General features: G+C 40.9%; 1 pseudogene; it reads right to left on the minus strand.

Annotated features, from left to right (window-relative positions):
- Window positions 1-3588: 3588 nt before the first annotated feature.
- Window positions 3589-4226, minus strand: LOC110285140 (actin, cytoplasmic 3 pseudogene; annotated as a pseudogene).
- Window positions 4227-17234: the final 13008 nt, after the last annotated feature.

Raw genomic sequence — 17234 nt, forward strand, 5'->3', positions numbered from 1 at the left:
TATAAGTTGTTTTCTTGAGGTCCTTTCCTGGAGTTTAATGAATAAGCCCCTTATCAGTTCACTTCGATCATTTCCTTTGTAAGGACTTTGTTGTTGAGAGGCACGTATCACTCATGGAATCCTGTGGCAGTTGGCAGCCTAGAAATGCAAGTGCAGAGCCCATGGAATAAGAAGGCTTTATTACTCTGTGCTGTATGGCAGAAGGAGTCAGGTCCTGATGTATAGTCTATTTCTTACCAGAAGCTGCTTGAAAGGAGTGAAATTAGAACTTTCCATACATCTGACCCATGGTGAAATCCCAACTTATTATTTGAAAAAAAAACTTATAATTTCTCATCGTAGAAGTGACATGAAAGTAAATTTGCAGAAAAATGAAACAAAAATTACATGAAAATAAAGTTAATCTAGTATGGTTTATTATTCTTGTATTATTGTTATTAATATTATTATTATTACCTGGGGCAGCATTTTACCATGTAATCAAAGCTAGACTAGAATTTAAGATCCTTCCTCCGATTATAGGCACACAACATCACATGTTAAATTTTGTTAAATTTTGGATTAAAGACATTGTGGTGGTTTGAATAGGTATGTGCCCCACCCCCCAAGACTCACATGTTTGAATTCTTGGCCTATGGGGAATGACACTATTAGGAAGTATGACCTTGTTGGAGTAGGTGTGACCTTGTTAGAGGAAGTATGTCACAGACAGGGCTCAGAGGTCACCTATGCTCAAGCTCTGCCCAGTGTGGAATGACAGTCTCCTACTGGCTGCCTTGGAATCAGGATGTAGAACTCTCAGCTCCTCCAGCACCATGTCTGCCTGCATGCTGCCATGCTTTCCACCTTGATGATAACAGAGTAAATCTCTGAAACTGTAAGCCAATCCCCAATTAAATGCTTTCTTTTCTAAGAGTTGCTTTGGTCATGGTGTCTCTTCACAGCAATAGAAACCTACATAACTGCATACCACAGAAGTTTCCAGTTGTCTTGTATTTGATCCCTAGGTCCCACATGGTAGAAAGAATAAATTTACCCAAGTTATCTTCTGTCCTATACACACATATAAACACAACACACACACACACATCTTAGGAAAAAATGTGTTCATTAAAACCAGACATTAAACGGGGCCAAAGAGTGGCTCAGAAGTTAAGAGAACTCATTGCTTTGCCCAGGACCTAGGTTCGATTCCCAGCACTCACATGGTGGTTCACAATATTCTTTAATCCAGTTCCAGGAGATCTGATGCCTGCTGTGGATGACCCTGGTGTTGTTGTATTTTGATGTTAATTCCACTTTCCCAGGAGGGGTTGTCTGGACCGAGGAATGAGTCATGTACTTAGGTGACTTCTTGTGAACCATCACCCAATGAATAAAGGAATCATTCACTGGGTTAGTAGGCGGGACTTCCGGGTTGGAGGGAGGAAGAGAGGAAGAGGGGAGAGTTAGGGGTTTTTTGGACAAGGATAGCGCCAACAGAACAAGATGTATCTACTAGCGTCTTCCGGATTAGATGGAGAATCTGCCAGATTCACCACTGGAGAATTTAGATTTAATATGGCTTACAAGAGTAACATTCTAGTTGTTGCTCCCAGAGATTGAGTTACCATTGTTTCTGAACTAAGTTTGTGTGGTGTTTTTCTTCACGAATCAGCTCAACTGGGTTCCAGAGAAAAAGGTACAGTGGCAAAGAATGGGTTTGCCTGATGTGCACCACAAAAGGCTGTGGGGGGGGGGGGGGGTTGAAGCATGGGGCCGGCATAGTAATGGCCCACCAGTGGGAACTTAGCGAGCTGGGTGGAGAGATTTTGGAGCTCTGAGTCAAAGAGTCTCCACGACATAAGAACTAGCTGGTGAGACCTCCAGGGCTGAGGGTAGCTGGGTCAAGTGTGGGAACTTGCCATTCATTTTAATATTTCCCACAACAGATGCCCTCTTCTAACCTCCTGCTTTAGGTACACATATGGTGCCCATACATGCATGCAGGGAAAATACTCATATACATAAAATATTTTAAAATGTAAAAGCAGACATTGTCAGGTAAATGGATGAAACTTGAACAATCATCCTAAGTGAGGTAACCCAGTCACAAAAGAACACACATGGTATGTACTCACTGATAAGTGGATATTAGCCATATATATATATATATATATATATATATATATATATATATCAGAATACCCAGGATACAACTCAAAGACCATATGAAACCCAAGAAGTAGGAAGACCACACCAAAGTGTGGATGCTATAGTCCTACTCAGAAGTGGGAAGAAAATAATCTCTTAGAGTAGAAGTAGAGGGAGAGAGGAATCTAGGAGGGAGAGAGGAGGAGGAGGGAAAAGGGAGGCTGGGTCACATGCAGGAGTAGATGGAGAAGTACAAAGGGTCAGGAATTTGAAAGGAGGTATGTAGCAGTGGGACAATCGGAACTGGGAGTAGCCACTAGAAAGCCCCAGATGCCGGGGAATCCAAGAGGTTCACAGGACCCAACAGGGACAACATTAGCCAAAATACTCAACAAATGGGGAGAAAGAACTTGTAGAGACCATATCCAATGGATAGGCACTGCCCCCAGTTGAGGGATGGGGCCACCCATCCACCTTAAAAATAATCTAGAATTCCTCCTGTCAAAAGGAAATGCAGGAACAAATAGTGGAGCAGATACTGAAGGAAAGGCCATCCAGAGACTGCCCCACCTGGGGATCCATCCCACATGCAGATACCAAACCCAGACACTATTGATGATGCCAAGAAACACTTGCTGACAGAAGCCTGTACTCTAAGAGGCTCTGCCAGAGCCTGACAAATACAGATTCTGATGCACACAGCCAAACATCGGACTGAGAGTGAGGACCCCAATGGAGAAGTTAGGGCAAGGATTGTAGGAGCTGAAGGGGTTTGCAAGAACCCCATAGGAAGAACAATATCAACCAACCAGATCTCTCAAAGTTCCCGGGGACTAAACCACCAACCAAAGAGTACATATGGGGCCACCCATGGCTCCAGCTAGATATGTAGCAGAGGATGGCCTTGTGGGTCATCAATGGGATGGGAGTCCCTTGGTCCTGTGGAAGCTTGATGAACCAGCATAGGAGAATGCTAGGGACTAAGCTGAGAGTGGGTGGGCGGGTGGAGGAGCACCCTCATAGAAGCAGTAAGAAGAGGGGAGATAGGGGATTTATAAAGGGGAAATGGGAGGGGGGATAACATTACATGATTTTCTCTTTGCTGGTATGCACAAAATGAGAGACTCTGGAAAAAAAGTGATTGTATTTGGATATGAGATTTTTATTTTTTTTTTAATTTTCTTTTTTTTTTTTTGTTTGTTTGTTTTTGTTTTTTGGTTTTTCTGAGACGGGGTTTCTCTGTGTAGCCTTGGCTGTCCTGGAACTCACTCTGTAGACCAGGCTGGCCTCGAACTCAGAAATTCTGCCTCTGCCTCCCAAGTGCTGGGATTAAAGGCGTGCGCCACCACGCCAGCAAAGATCATCAGGAGTCAGCCTACTGCTTGCTGATCCACATGTGCTGGAACATAGACAGCAAGGCCAAGATGGAGTGGCATCTACATAGAGAACCTGTGCTCAGGAAGACATCATGATGATGATGATGATGATGATCTTGATCTCCATCATGCTGGGAGCCAGAGTAGAGATCTCCTGTGTCCTGTTAACAATGTCTGGGCACTTGGCAGTGCCACCAGACAGCACTGTGTTAACATAGAGGCCTGTCAACATCACATTTAACACTAGAATTAACTGTCATTTCATGGATTCTTCGGAATTCCATATTCAGGAAGGAAAGCTGGAAGAGGGCATTAGGGCCCTGTAACTGCTTATTGTCAAATAATGATGACGTGGCTATCTGGCAGCAGACAGCTCTTCTCTAGGGAGGAAAAGGATTCAGCAGTGGTCTTCTCTAGTTGAAAGTTCAGGGCAACACAGCACAACTTCTTCTTGATATCATGTATGATGCCCTGCTTTGTAGTGTTGAAACCATAGCCCTGCTCAGTCAGGATCTTCACGAGGTAGTCTGTCAGGTCCAGACACAGGATGACATTAGGAGAAGCACAATCTTCATAAATGGGCACAGTAAGGATAACGCCATCTCCAGGGTCCATCAAAACGTTGGTGGCTCAAGCAGAGGCGCACAGGGACAGCATGGCCTGGATGTCTATGAATATCGCTGGGGTGTTGAAGGTCTCAAACACAATTTGGGTCATCTTTCACAGTTTGCCTTGGTACTCAGAGGGGCCTCAGTGAACAGCACTGGGATGCTCCTTGAGGGCCACACCCCACTCATTATAGAAGATGTAGTACCAGATATTCTCCGTTATTGTCCCAGTTGGTGATAATGTTCTGTTGGTTGGATTACTTCAGGGTCTGGATTATTTTCTCGGCCTCATCTCCTCTGTAGGAGTCTGAGGATATCCCACCATCACACCCTAGGTGGACTATGATGTAGGGAAAGATGGCTCAAGGAGTGTCATTGACCACAAAGACAGCTTTGCATATGCCAGAACCACTGTAGACAATGAGCACAGGGGTATGTGGTAGTCCCTGGAGGACTGATGAGTGTGGACCTGAGGCATAGGAGCTGTGAAGGACCCATGCTCACGGGGATGCTCTGCCTTCACAGTACTCATTTCTCTCTTAATGTATATGTAACAGTCTCTGAATTAGAGACCAGCCTAGTCAGTGGAGTGAGTTTCGAACCAGAGAGGGCCATACAGAGACACACTGTCTCGAAACTTTTAAAAAATTAAAACAAATAAATAGTTTTTAAACTCAGTATACTACTGTCTTTGTATTTAGTAGTAGGAGCTAGAGAGCTCAGCAGTTAAAGGCTAGGCTCACAACCAAAAAGGTATTTTGTATTAAATGTGGGTAATTAAATGTGAGTTTAGTTTAAAAGTATAAAAACGTTAATGTAAACACTTTACTTACTAAGAGGGAAAACTGTGCTAATGGCCTCTTTATGTTTGCAAATTGCACTTACTCTATCTGAACAGGTAAAAGAAGCTTGTATCTCTTTCATAAGTATTATCTATGGGAATTACTTTTCTCATTGCTTTAATTTAAAGAAACTAACAAAATCAATTAACAGTTTAAATGAGCAGAGCCCACCACGGAAGAAAGTCACGGAGAAACAATGAGCAAGGGTGTGTGTTGACATGTAGAGGTTGGTGTGTGCTTGCTTCTAGCACTAGCTCCACCCATTGGTGTGAACTTTTGAGGGTTCCCAGTCTAGTGCCTGGTATCTGCTGCTTACTTTCACCAGTGACTTTCACAGCTGAAGTCTCCATTCAAATCTGTATTAGTTAGGGTTCTCTAGAGTCACAGAACTTATGGATAGTCTCTATATAGTAAAGAAATTTATTGATGATTTACAGTCTGCAGTCCAATTCCAAACAATGGTTCAGTAAAGGAATTTATTGATGACTTACAGTCTGCAGTCCACTTCCCAACAATGGTTCAGTAGTAGCTGTGAATGGAAGTTCAAGGATCTAGCAGTTACTCAGTCCCACACAGCAAGCAGGTGAGGGAGCAAAAGCGAGACTCCCTTCTTCCAATGTCCTTATATTGTCTCCAGCAGAAGGTGTAGCCCAGATTAAAGGTGTGTCCCAGATGACCTTGAACTCGGAGATTTAATCTTCTAGAGTTCATAGCCACTATGCCTCAAGATCTCCATACCAAGATCCAGATCAGAAACTTCTATCTCCAAGCCTCCAGATAAGGGTCACTGGTGAGCCTTCCAATTCTGGATGTAGTTCATTCCAAATATAGTCCAGTTGACAACTAGAAATAGCCACTACAAAGTCCTTCTGGAGTCTTGAGATTTGAAGGCAATGGAGTTAAAGCTAGGGGGACATAGACAGCAAGGCTCCAGTTAAGTTAGGGAATGCCACCTACCTTGAGCATACAGCCAAAGGGAACAAAGAACCTGCCAAGGGGAGCTTCATTTTACCCTGCTCAGTTTCTGAATAAAAGCTCCCATGAAGCTCTGCAGTGCGCCTTTGAGTGTCCCTGTACACACTTAGCCTCTAGCATTTTCTGAAGTAGGAACCATCATGAGAGATAAGCTTAGTCAACAAATTAACAACAAACTCTGACCACTGCATTGTAGATGGCAATTATAGGTGGAAGTATGAGAAACTATGTCTGTGTGTGTGGATGAGTATATCAATGTACCAAAGAAAAGGGGGGAAAGGTGTTCACATGGACAATTCCCATGTAAGACATGGAAATACCTGAATTTCATTATTTCAAAATGTCACGTTAGCCGCCATGTAAGTAGGTTCATATTCAGGACAAGCTCATCTGTGACACAAGTCCTCTGGAACTGGGTGCAAATCAGTTTGCTCTGAAAAGGGGTCACTTCCTATGATGGAACCTGCTTCTCTAGTAAGGCATTGTAGGTCACAGTCATCTCAAAGCCAACCAGGCAACTTGAAAGCAAGCATTTCTTGTCTCTCATTGAACTCACCCAAGTAGGTTCTTCCCCTGCATTGAAAGGTTTAATCTAGATCCAAGGAACCGTAAAGCCCAGGGCTTTACAACAGATTGCATCTTTGTTTTAGTTATTTTGAGAGTATGTATGCTGTAGCTCCTGGGTAAATAACAGGTTCTTAAGGCTTCTCAGAGAGATTTTGTTTTCCTGCAGACAGGATTTCACCTTTTTCCTTCCCTGGCTCACTCTCAGACGCACCTACGAGAAGCAGCAGAGGATAGCATGCCTTTGCTTCCTCTCAGAATAAGCCACATGTATAACTGAGTGCTGGCCTGAGTCTTAGCTTCTCTACTGCCTCAGCAGAACAAAAAGACACCAAGAGTGCCTGAAGAAGTGTGACCCTGAGAACAGAGTCAGGAAGTGGGTGGAATCCAGGGAACACAGAATCGCAGGCATGAGAAGAGAGAGAAGCTTTCTGCGGTGTCTCTGTGCGGCTTTCGGGGTTTAAGATAAAAGAAAGAGCTAAGAAATCTCTTGTTCTGTTCTACAGAACAAATCAACAGAACTTTCACAGATCTGAAAAGTCAGTTGTCAAAAAGAAAAGGGGATAAGATCCACAATGTCTACTTTTTAAGTGGAAGTTGAGAAATATTGGAACTGTCTAACAGAGGCCACATTCTTGATTTTAATTTTTTGTTTGTTTTTATGATTAGTAACTTCCCCAGTCTTTTTTATTGGATATTTTATTTATTTATTTATTTATATTTCAAAGGTTAGCCCCTTTCCAGGTTTCTCCTCCGGAAACCCCCTATCCCATCCTCCCTCCCCCTGCTTCTATGAGGGTGTTCCCCTCCCCACCCACCCACTCCCTCCTCACCACCCTGGCATTCCCCTGCACTGAAGCATGGAGCCTTCACAGGGTCAAGGGCCTCTCCTCCCACTGATGCCAGATAAGGCCATCCTCTGCTACATATGCAGCTGGAGCCACAGGTCCCTCCATGTGTACTCTTTGGTTGGTGGTTTAGTCCCTGGGAGCTCTGGGGGTTGGGGGGGTCTGATTGGTTGATATTCTTCTTCCTATGGGGTTTCAAACCCCTTCAGGCCCTTCTGTCCTTTCTCTAACTCCTCCACTGGGAACCCCTTGCTCAATCCAATAGTTGGCTATGAGCATCTGCATATGTACTCTGGCAGAGCCTCTCAAGGGACAGCTATGTCAGGCTCCTGTTGGTCTGAGAGTAGTGATGTTTACAACTAATTTTTCCAGTCATTCTTCCTTAGTGTTACTGGACCATTGAGCTCAATTATTCACTATGGCTAGAAGCTCCTTAGCCTCTATGGCTCTCTTCTGCCTTAGCAGAACAAAGGAGAGTCTATTCTCTGTCCCAAATGCCCTCCCATCCCCGACTAATCATCTGATGCCTTCTCTGGATTTCATGAGTATGTGAAGAGTCAGTTTCTCAACCAAACCTCTCTTAGGTTCTTCAAAAACCTTGGGGAAGTCACTTTTCTGAGACCCCACTTCTATGTCTCCAAAATGAGCAAGTCTCAATTGTGTCTCTGGTTCTGGTTCTTGAATTAATTCCACAAGTGCTCCACTACCCACTCCTCCCTTTGCAATAACCACCTCACCACAATGGGCACTCACGTCCAGCACTGGTATTCCTCCATCAAGATGTACTTGTGAGCAGCCACAAAACCCTCATTGAACTGTATATATAGTTTAATTTCTGTTCCTTTGCCATGAATGTTAAACAACTGTCCCAAATGTTTCTGCAATAAACAAATGATCTAGTCAATTTTGTGATAAAAGTCTTAAAAGATATAGAGATGTGTGAAAACACAGCTGAATGCTTTGTTTACCTGAAAAGCATACGTAAAGAGTAAAAAATCCTCACCTTCTATGCCATTAATTTTTAGCCAAAATATTGCTTTGAATAAGTGAATAATTAACAAGTGTTTAAAACTGTCTTCCAATGGGGCATGAAAGTGGTATTTTCCTGTCTTAGAGACACTTCCTTAAGGGCTATGCATCTATTCTGTATATATGAGTCACACATGGAATAAAAGAGCACAAGTGACATCTTAGACATGAGTTCACTATGATGTGATGTATTAAAGACCTTATGTCTAGTCTGGTGGTATTTCAAGGTAGTAAAATATGTAAAAGTGGGACCTGGTAAGAAGTCTTATGTCATTGTAGGTGTGACCTTGGAAGGAACTGGGGACCTGACTTCATCTTTCTTACCTTTCTTATTTCTTAGCTGTGATGTGCTGCCTTGCCACAGTCCTGAGAGGACAACAGACCATGATTGCAACCCTCCAAACAAGGGGACAAAATTAAACTTTGTTCTTTCTTTATTGATTTACTTCAGTAATTTGTTAAATTAACAGATGGCCAATGTACCTACCACCTTATCACCCAACACTAATGAAAAATAGGGAAATTAATATTGGAACACCAAACACTCTGAAGATGCTCTTTAATGGGTTCAAGAGTGATGCAAGCAAATCTGAAGTCCTTAGGAAAGCCAGAGCAGGGGCCGGACATGGGGAGAAAGGGTGGCTGTCTGGGCAAGTCTCCATGGAAGAAGCCAGAGCCTAAGCTGGTCGCTGCCTACAAAGAGTTGTGAGCTCTAGGCACGCCTTCTCTTCTTCTGTGGTTTCAGACTTATCCTTAGGAGAAATAGACAAGAGTGAATGAGGTCATTTCAACTATTTTATGAGCTTAAGATGAAATATGCTTTAAAAATGAGACTTTATTAAAAAAAATCCTCAAAGATTACTTTGAAAAACTATTTAAACTATGAAGCAAGACTGATCTTTGGATAAGAAAGAAGTTCCTTTAAAATGCAAATTCATAATTTTATTTACACACAACTTGACTAACAAAACAAACAAACAAAAAAAAAATAGGCCAGAATCTATGAGGTGAAGATATAATAAATATCATGAATAATTAGAGATAATTTCTTTTTTATAAATGACAGTCATTAAACATACTCATGATTTTACAGCTCTTTCAGTCATAGAAGCTACTAGCAAAGCTTACACCTGAGCTGTGAAAGCCTGTGATGGGTGGGAAGCAGACAAAGCAACATGGGCTCTGAGACAGCATGAAACTGAAGGGCAGCCTTACGTGAAGTTTCTGACTGGAAGGAAAGTCTGCTGAATGCCTTCCTTCGTTTCTTTTAGAGCTATTTTTGTTGTATCCATGTTCTAGGTTATATTTTTTTAGCATTTTTAAATTTTAATTAAATTATAGTTACATCATCTCTCCCTTTCCCTTTCATCCATCCAGCCCATCTTATGTCTCCCCACCTCCAATCTCATCCCCCTTACATTTTATCTTAGAGAAGAAACTATCCATTAACAAATATTAGCAGCTATACCTAGTGGTTCCTATCTGTAACTTCAGCATTTAGGAGACAGAAGTAGGCAGATTGCCACATGTTTGAGGCTAACCCAGGCTACAGAGTACTACCCCACCTCAGAAAAGCAAGGCTGAAAGCAAGAGAATAAGGCTTCACCTCCTCGCCCATCCTTTCTCTCTCTCTGTTTCCTGCACTCTCCCTCTTTCCAACAGCTCTGCCCCTTCCCCAGCTGCTCCATGCCTAGGGCTCTATATAAACCAGACCACCAGGCCACTGTCTGTCTGTTTTCTAAGCAGAATTGAAAATTCTTCCATTCTGAGCAAGTAATTGTTTAAAACCTCAAACCCATTATTCATCTAGAAATAAAAGAACTATAATCAATCACAAAGGCGTGCAGGACTCTTTAGAACTTACAAAGCACCTGATCAGAATAATTTAAATGCAACCTTAGAACAGTCCTTTGAAGTTGCACGTTATTATTCAAATCGCTTATAAAACTGGAAGAAATGTTTCAAGGCTCTGTGTGACCTATCCACTGTCAGTGAGCCAATTAGTAGAAAAGGATGGTTTCAACTATTTTTAATATTTTTAATTTAAACAGAATTATATCACTTCCCCCTTCTCCTTCCTCCCCCAAGCCTCTCCCTGGTAACTAACCCCTTCCAAACCCTCACATCCCCACCCTTCAAATTGATAGCCTCGTTTTCTTTGGTTATTATTGTTACATGAAATAGGTTTTCAACTCAAAAATCCAAGGTTTCAGTGAAGGATTTTACAGTACTAACCCAGACCCACCAGACATGACCTACTTCAGCTGGGCTTCTCAGTACAGTTTTTCTGTTGTTGTTGTTGTTGTTGTTGTTAATTCACTTACCATGAGTCGTCATCATCATGATCAGAAAGGTTTAAAAACATAAGAAAGACATAAACAATCTCTTGGCTAGTCTTCTACTTCTGTGTAACAAGCATGACCATCTATGAATTTATGTATTTCATGAAATTCTCATTATAGATAGAGGTCATTTTGTGTGAAAGGCACTAAGTGCTCTGAACACTGCAAGAACTAAGGGAGAAAGTAAAGTTGTCTAAATTAACTCAGTATTTTTAGTAATAAAGTATTATTCTGCTTCCCCTCATATTGCTTAGGAAATTTTCCAATTGCTTATTTTCATTTTGCTTGTTAATCTCTTTTGCTGGAATCCTTTCTTTCTACAAGTAACCTAAAACTTTCCTAAATTTGTTTACATTTATCCTGATCATAAACCAATGAAGAATTTTGTCGGAATGTGCTAAAATTAAATGTCCTACTTTGATCTCCTAGCTTTTTATTTCCAGCCAATGGTACATATACACACACATGCATGCACACACACAAACAAATAGTACATGCCATTCTTGTCTTCTAATGCTCATAGTTACCAAACAGAATGTACATGGAACTCAGAATATATAGAATGCATATACAGCCACACGTATGATACAGACCCCATTCATTTGAGGAAAGGTTTGTTGCCTGCTCAGCTCATGGTCTCTTCTCAGACCTGAAGGGATGACATCAGTGCCATGATTTAAATACACACACACACACACACACACACACACACACTCCTCATTTTCTTGAACTCAAGTCTTCTTTGCCTCTCATGGGCTGCCCTGGTATTGTTTCTGAGTAAGAAGGGTATAAATATGAATAGGTGTCTGCAAATATGAAGAGGTCAACGGCAGGAGATGAGTCGGCATGAACAACTCTGTTTCCATATGAAGTTGAGTATTGTCCTTTCAAAGTCTGTAAAGAATTGTGTTGGGATAACTTTTATGGGGATTGCATTGAATCTATACGTAGGTTTTGGTAGGATGAACATTTTTACTATGATCCATGATCATGGAATATCTTTCCATCTTCTGATATCTTCTTCTATTTCATTCTTCAAAGACTTTAAGATTTTACAATATAAGTCATTCACTTCTTGGTTAGGGTAACCCCAACATATTTTATATCATTTGAGTTTATCGGGAAAGGTATTGTTTCTTTCCCAGTCCACTTGTCATTTGTATACAGGAGGGCTACTGATTTCTTTGAGTTAATATTGTACCGAGCCTCTTCACCACTGAAGGTGATTATCAGCTGTATGACTTTCCATGTAAAATTTGGGGAATTGCTTATGTACTATCATAATCTACAAATAAAGATACTTCTACTTCTTCCTTTCTAATTTGTATCCTCTTGATCTCCTTCAGTTGTCTTATTGCTCTGGCTAGAACTGCAAGTACTATACTGAACAGCTACAGAGAGAGTGGAGAATATAGTTACTGATTTTAGTAGAATTGCCTTGAGTGTCTCTCCATTTAATTCGATGCTGGCTATAGGTTTGCTGTAAAATTCCTTTATTATTATTAGATATGTCCCTTATATTCGTACTCTTTCCAGGACTTTTATTATGAAGGGATGTTGGATTTGATCAAGGGCTTTTTCAGCATCTAATGAGGTGATCATGTGGATTCTTTCTTTCAGGATGTTTACAGGGTGGATTACATTGACAGATTTTCTAATTTGGAACCATCCCTGCATCTCAAGGATGTAGCCTACTTAATCATGATGGATGAACTTGGTGTTTGGGTATGTTGTGTATTCATTTTCAATGAATCCTAGAAATTCTTTAAGTTCTTTCTTATTACTATCTTAACGTATCTTTCATTCAGTAAAAAGTTGCTTAGTTTCCATGAGTTTGTAAGCTTTCTGTTGTTTCTTTTGTTATTGATATCTACCTTTAATTCGTGGATATCACAAATTTGTGGATTTTTCCTTTGGTGCTTATGTAATGTCCTTCCCCATTTCTTCTGATGAGTTTTAGTTTGAAGTCTATTTTGTCAGATATTAAAAGACATCAGCTTGCTCCTTAGGTCCAGTTGCTTGATATATCTTTTAATAATCCTTTACTCTAATGCAGTGTCTATCCTTGCTATTGAGGTGCCTTTCTTAGATGCAGCAGAAGGATGGATTCTGTTTTTGCACCCATTCTGTTAGTCTGGGACTTTTTATTGGAGAATTGAGACCATTGATATTGATATATAGCAATGACAAATTATTGATAATTCCTGTTATTTTGGTGGTAGTAGTGGTGGTGATGTATGTAAATATGTGAGTGTGTGTGTCTGTGTGTGTGTGTAAGTGTGTGTGTGTAAGAGTGTGTGTCTCACATGATATGCACTCACTGATAAGTGAATATTTGCCCAGAAACTTAGAATACCAAGATAAAATTTGCAAAACTCATGAAACTCAAGAAGAAGGAAGACCAAAGTTGGATACTTCACTCATTCTTAGAATGGGGAACAAAATACCCATGGAAGGAATTACAGAGACAGAGTTCGGAGCTCAGACTGAAAGAAGGACCATCCAGAGACTGCCCCACCTGGGGATCCATCCCATAAACAACCACCAAACCCAGAAACTATTGCATATGCCAACAAGATTTTGCTGACAGGACCCTGATATAGCTGTCTCTTGTGAGGCTATGTCAGTGCCTGGCAAATACAGAAGTGGATGCTCACAGTCATCTATTGGATGGAACACAGGATCCCCAATGAAGGAGCTAGAGAAAGCACCCAAGGAGCTGAAGGGGTCTAAAGCTCTATAGGAGAAACAACAATATGAACTAACCAGTACTCCCAGAGCTCATGTCACTATCTGCATATGTAACAGAGGATGGCCTAGTCAGCCATCAGTGGGAGGAGAGGCCCTTGGTCTTTCAAAGATTCTAGGCCCCAGTATAGACCAGGAAGTGGGAGTGGGTGGGTTGGGGAGCAAGGAGAGGTATAGGGGATTTTTAGAGAGGAAACTAGAAAAGGGAATAGCATTTGAAGTAAATGAAAAAAAATCTAATATAAAAAATTGAAAGACAGAGAGAGAAAGAGAGAGAGAGAGAACGCATGGTTCCTCTCTTTTGGTTTTGCTGGTGTACGATCATTTATTTCCTGTGTTTTTCAGTGTATTGGGGTTGGAGTTTCCTTATAACCCCTTCTATAAGGCTGGATTTGTAAATAGATATTGTTGAAATTTGACTTTATCATAAATCTTGTTTTCTCCATCTATGGTGATTGAAAGTTTTGGTGTGTATAGTAGCCTGGAATGGCATCTGTGACCTCTTAGACTCTGTAAGACATCTGTCCTGGACTTTCTGGCTTTTAGAGTCTCTGTTGAGAAATCAGGTATAATTCAGGTAGGTCTGCCTTTATATATTACATGCTCTTTTCCCCTTACAGCTTTTAATATTCTTTTTTTGTTCTGTACATTTAGTGATTTGATTATTATATGGCAAGGCGTTCTTTTCTGGTCTAATCTATTTGGAATTCTGTATGCTTTTCATTCCTTCAAATTCATCTCTTTCTTTAGGTTAGAAATTTTTCTTTTTGATTTTGTGGGAAGTATTTTCTGGGACTGTGAGATGTAATGTTTCTCCGTCCTATATTCCTATTATTCTTAGGTTTGGCCTTTTCGTAATATCCCATTTTGCCTGGATGTTTTGTGTCAGGAATTTTCTTTTTTTTTTTTTTTTTTTTGATTTTTAATATTTTTATTACATATTTTCCTCAATTACATTTCCAATGCTATCCCAAAAGTCCCCCATAGCGCCCCCCACTTCCCTACCCACCCATTCCCATTCTTTTGGCCCTGGCATTCCCCTATATTGGGGCATATAAAGTTTGCAAGTCCAATGGGCCTCTCTTTCCATTGATGGCCGACTAGGCCATCTTTCGATACATATGCAGCTAGAGACAAGAGCTCCGGGGTTCTGGTTAGTACATCATGTTGTTCCAACAATAGGGTTGCAGATCCCTTTAGCTCCTTGGGTACTTTCTCTAGCTTCTCCATTGGGAGCCCTGTGATACATCCAATAGCTGACTGTGAACATCCACTCCTGTGTTTGCTAGGCCCCGGCATCGTCTCACAAAAGACAGCTATATTTGGGTCCTTTCAGCAAAATCTTGCTAGTGTATGCAATAGTGTCAGCGTTTAGAAGCTGATTATGGGATGGATCCCTGGATACGGCAGTCTCTAAATGGTCCATCCTTTCATCACAGCTACGAACTTTGTCTCTGTAACTCCTTCCCTGGGTGTTTTGTTCCCAATTCTAAGAAGGGGCACAGTGTCCACACTTTGGTCTTCATTCTTCTTGAGTTTCATGCGTTTATCAAATTGTATCTTATATCTTGGGTATCCTAAGTTTTGGGCTAATACCCACTTATCAGTGAATACATATTGTGTGAGTTCTTTTGTGATTGTGTTACTTCACTCAAGATGATGCTCTCCAGGTCCATCCATTTGGCTAGGAATTTCATAAATTCATTCTTTTTAATAGCTGAGTAGTACTCCATTGTGTAAATGTACCATAATTTCTGCATCCATTCCTCTGTTGAGGGACATCTGGGTTCTTTCCAGCTTCTGGCTATTATAAATAGGGCTGCTATGAACATAGTGGAGCATGTGTCCTTTTTACCGGTTGGGACCTCTTCTGGATATATGCCCAGGAGAGGTATTGCTGGATCCTCCGGTAGTACTATGTCCAATTTTCTGAGGAACCGCCAGACTGATTTCCAGAGTGGTTGTACAAGCTTGCAATCCCACCAACAATGGAGGAGTGTTCCTCTTTCTCCAAATCCTCGCCAGCATCTGCTGTCACCTGAATTTTTGATCTTAGCCATTCTGACTGGTGTGAGGTGGAATCTCAGGGTTGTTTTGATTTGCATTTCCCTGATGATTAAGGATGTTGAACATTTTTTCAGGTGTTTCTCTGCCATTCGGTATTCCTCAGGTGAGAATTCTTTGTTCAGTTCTGAGCCCCATTTTTTAATGGGGTTATTTGACTTTCTGGAGTCCACCTTCTTGAGTTCTTTATATATACTGGATATTAGTCCCTTATCTGATTTAGGATAGGTGAAGATCCTTTCCCAATCTGTTGGTGGTTTTTTTGTCTTATTGATGGTGTCTTTAGCCTTGCAGAAGCTTTGTAGTTTCATGAGGTCCCACTTGTCAATTCTCGATCTTACAGCACAAGCCATTACTGTTCTATTCAGGAATTTTTCCCCTGTGCCCATATCTTCAAGGCTTTTCCCCACTTTCTCCTCTATAAGTTTCAGTGTCTCTGGTTTTATGTGAAGTTCCTTGATCCACTTAGACTTGACCTTAGTACAAGGAGATAGGAATGGATCGATTCGCATTCTTCTACATGTTAACAACCAGTTGTGCCAGCACCATTTGTTGAAAATGCTGTCTTTCTTCCACTGGATGTTTTTAGCTCCCTTGTCGAAGATCAAGTGACCATAGGTGTGTGGGTTCATTTCTGGGTCTTCAATTCTATTCCATTGGTCTATTTGTCTGTCACTATACCAGTACCATGCAGTTTTTATCACAATTGCTCTGTAGTAGAGCTTTAGGTCCGGCATGGTGATTCCACCAGAGGTTCTTTTATCCTTGAGAAGAGTTTTTGCTATCCTAGGTTTTTTGTTATTCCAGATGAATTTGCAGATTGCACTTTCTAATTCGTTGAAGAATTGATTTGGAATTTTAATGGGGATTGCATTGAATCTGTAGATTGCTTTTGGCAAGATAGCCATTTTTACAATGTTGATCCTGCCAATCCATGAGCATGGGAGATCTTTCCATCTTCTGAGATATTCTATAATTTCTTTCTTCAGAGACTTGAAGTTTTTATTATACAGATCTTTCACTTCCTTAGTTAGAGTCACGCCAAGATATTTTATATTATTTGTGACTATTGAGAAGGGTGTTGTTTCCCTAATTTCTTTCTCGGCCTGTTTATTCTTTGTGTAGAGAAAGGCCATTGATTTGTTTGAGTTAATTTTATATCCAGCTACTTCACCGAAGCTGTTTATCAGGCTTAGGAGTTCTCTGGTGGAATTTTTAGGGTCACTTATATATACTATCATATCATCTGCGAAAAGTGATATTTTGACTTCATCTTTTCCAATTTGTATCCCTTTGATCTCTTTTTGTTGTCGAATTGCTCTGGCTAGGACTTCAAGTACAATGTTGAATAGGTATGGAGAAAGTGGACAGCCTTGTCTAGTCCCTGATTTTAGAGGGATTGCTTCAAGCTTCTCACCATTTACTTTGATGTTGGCTACTGGTTTGCTGTAGATTGCTTTTATCATGTTTAGGTATGGGCCTTGAATTCCTGATCTTTCCAAGACTTTTATCATGAATGGGTGTTGGATCTTGTCAAATGCTTTTTCCACATCTAACGAGATGACCATGTGGTTTTTGTCTTTGAGTTTGTTTATATACTGGATTACGTTGATGGATTTCCGTATATTGAACCATCCCTGCATCCCTGGGATGAAACCTACTTGGTCAGGATGGATGATTGTTTTGATGTGTTCTTGGATTCGGT

The sequence above is a fragment of the Mus caroli genome, unplaced genomic scaffold (genome assembly GCF_978045245.1).
Source record: "Mus caroli unplaced genomic scaffold, Mus_caroli_1 scaffold_19, whole genome shotgun sequence".
Taxonomy (NCBI): Eukaryota; Metazoa; Chordata; class Mammalia; order Rodentia; family Muridae; genus Mus; species Mus caroli.